The sequence below is a fragment of the Phascolarctos cinereus genome, unplaced genomic scaffold, assembly GCF_003287225.1.
Source record: "Phascolarctos cinereus isolate Bilbo 61053 unplaced genomic scaffold, phaCin_HiC Scaffold_3;HRSCAF=262, whole genome shotgun sequence".
Taxonomy (NCBI): Eukaryota; Metazoa; Chordata; class Mammalia; order Diprotodontia; family Phascolarctidae; genus Phascolarctos; species Phascolarctos cinereus.
Window position 1 is genome coordinate 206,048,817 of NW_027555736.1, and position 3,143 is coordinate 206,051,959.

At 42.7% G+C, this 3,143-nt stretch overlaps 1 long non-coding RNA gene across 1 annotated transcript in view; it reads left to right on the plus strand.

Moving 5' to 3' along the window:
* The window catches only part of LOC110217734 (uncharacterized), a 37,745-nt gene extending 34,818 nt beyond the window's left edge, over positions 1–2,927 (plus strand). Inside the window, exon 3 of the long non-coding RNA XR_002327129.2 lies at positions 2,754–2,927. This is a non-coding gene — a long non-coding RNA (uncharacterized LOC110217734). The remainder of the gene's footprint in view (positions 1–2,753) is intronic.
* Positions 2,928–3,143: the final 216 nt, after the last annotated feature.

Below are 3,143 nucleotides of genomic sequence, written 5' to 3' on the forward strand. Positions count from 1 at the left end.
GGCAAAGCTAGTGGGTGGAAGCCAATACATAAAGAGAACTGTTGGGGATGGGGAAGCAGTGAGTATCCAGGCTATATAGAGGCATACTGAAGTCTGGGAGCTAGAGAGTACCTTGGGACCCCACCTTAAATGGAGCATCTGAGAGAAGCTCTCTGAGGTCCACCTTCTACCCTCTCCAATCAGAAAGAAGGAGAGGCCCCAGAAGCAGGGGGAACCAAAGAGGTGTGAGTTTCAGAACTGATTCAATCTTTCAGGAAGATGAGTTCTTAGAGATAATGATGAAGTCCAGGAGAATAAGGAAGATAATCATAGCGTATTAAAACTAGAAAAGGAAACTTAGATGGTTCCTCTTAGAGAAGACTGGAAGAAGCAGGGATATGACAGGTACATTCAAATATTTAAATGGAGAAGTTGTCATGTTTGCTCTGCTTGGCCCAAGAAGGCAAAGTTAAGAATAACGGCTGGGAGTTACAAAGACACAGATTTCAGTTTAACATACTGTACCAAGCTCATCTTCTCTCTTCTCCTAGGACACGGTGGGCCAGGATGTAGAAGAGGCCTACTGCATGCTTGCCAATTCTACTTCCAAATCTTCCTTCTCCAGGGTTCACCCCTAGCCTTTCATAACACCCAACCCTAATTCTGGTTGCAGTCAGCTACCAAGCCACCAGGTCATATTCCTCTTCCTTTATTGAGAAGTTCAGAACTTCGATCACATCTTCTCTTCCCCAACACCTACCATCATACATAGAAACTTCAATATGTCTTTATCTCCTCAGTTTCCATGATCTACAGCTTCAATTGACTACACACACACATACACACACACACACACACACACACACACACACACACACACACACACACACACCAGCAACAACAACAGCATGGTACAGAAGAAAGAGTATTAGCTCTAGAGTTAAAAGACCTGGATTCGAAACTCATCTCTGATGCTACCATGTGACCCTGGGTAAACGTCATTTGAGACCTCATTTTCCACAACTGTCAAATGAGGGGGTTGGCCTAGGTGGCTTTTTAAGCTCCCTTTGAGCTCCATATTTATGCCCTGTCATTGCTGCAATCTCATCATTCATAAGGGTTCTGCCTCCACTATGTAGAATTCCGAAATTCTATACTCCGATCAAACCTACCAGCCTTCCATCTGTTCCTACACCCGACACCTCATGAACCTATTCTTCCACCTGGCATCTCTACCCATCCATCAGACCCTGCTCTGGTTCACTTTTAACTCCTTTTGTGGTCTTGACCTTCTGGTTAACTAATTCAATTGCACTCTATACTCTATGCTGGAATCCTTTACCCCCATGTCCGATAATCATTCACATCTTGACAAACCCCTGTCCTAGGTTACACTCATCACACACCTTCACCACACCTGCTGAGCACCAGTGGAGGAAGTCATACAAGCATGCTAACTGGATTTGGAGCAAATCTGGCATCAAATCACAACCGAGCCTTCACTAATGAAGACTAATCCTGTTATTTGTCCTTGCTTTGATTCTATTACACTTTGCACAGTGGCTATTCTGCCCCTTCTCTTCTGTCCACTCTTTGTGCCCTCGATCACATCCTCTCCCATCTCCTCCCAGAGCTTGCCTCTTTGATTGTCCCCTTGCTCTCATCTTCTGATTTTTCTTATTTACTAGCTCATCTCTGCTACCTATACACATGTTCAGGTCTCTCTCACCCTAAAAAATAAAAATCAAAAAACTCTCCAAAACCATTAAATTGACTATTTCCTCAACCTTCTAACCATTAGGGTGAACTACTGGTCACTTGCTGCAACCCAACGAACATTGATGCTTTTATCCAACAACAGAGGATGCTCGGATAAGTTTCCTGTAGTTCTCCAGTAGCTGGCCAACTCTAGCGGAATTAGGGAAGACTATGTGGAAGAGGCAGCACCTAATTTAGGTCTTCAAGGTTGTGTAGGATTTCAACAGGATCAAAGGGAAAAGTAATACACATATTCCAGTAGGGAGAAGGCTCTCCAAATAACAAGAAGTACGTTTTTGTCCAATTTAATGCGGAATAATGTGAAATAAGGCCAGAAATATAAATTTGAGCCAGACTGCAGGGGGTCTTGGGTAGCTAGGTGGCTCAGTGGATAGAGTGGCAGGCCTGGAGTCAGGGACATGAGTTATATTTGCCCCAGTTTCCTTATCTGTAAAATAAGTGGGAGAAGGACATGATGAACCACTCCAGTATATTTGTAAGAAAACCCCAAATGGGGTCACAAAGAGTTGGACATGACTAAAATGACTGAACAATAATGCCACAGAGGGTCTTGGATGACAAGCTCAGGATTTTAGATGTTATTCAGAAGACAATAAGGAATCGTTAGATCTTTTCAAGTAGAGGGATAATATGATTAGAACTATGCATTATGAAGATAAATCTAGCAATGACAGATAAAAAATATTAGGAGAAAGAAAGACTTGGAGGCAGAGAGAACAAATAGAAGGCTACTTGAACAAGGTAGTCGAGCAACAGATTGTTTCTCCTTCTAATTCCAATCCCAACCATCTCAAAATAGTAAGAAGTACACCAAATAATGCCATTAAAACTCCCAGGAGATGAAATAAAACCACCTCAAAATACAGAACTTTCTGAAAGAAAAAAAAACTGACCCACTTCCTTCCCCAGTATGACTATCTTTATGAGTCCACCCAAATTTTGATGTTTGGCTTTGTTAATTTCTATCTTATCACCTCAGTGTTTTCTCTCAACAGAGACCCAGTCTGACAGATCCACCTTTTACCAAGGGACAGCACTGAAATCACCCAGTCCCGGCAATGAAAACAGCAAGCAACTATGGAATGGAGAGAGGCTCAGGAGTAAAAAGCTGGTTAGAGGAGAAGGAACTTCTCTACTGATGGAAAGTTCCCTGGGGATGGAGGAGAGAAATTAACCCAATCTGGCTACTTCCCCTTAGCGAGTCAACATAGCAGAGATCCAGCCTCACATCCCTAGTGCTCCAACGGAACACTGTCATTGAAACCACTCACCCCTCCAAAAAAAAAGTCTAAATAAGAGAAAACATGCAGTTATAGATGAGAGAATAAGCAAATAGGGAGGGGAGGGCTGATACAAGACTTTTTGTGTCAGGATAGAAAGACAAA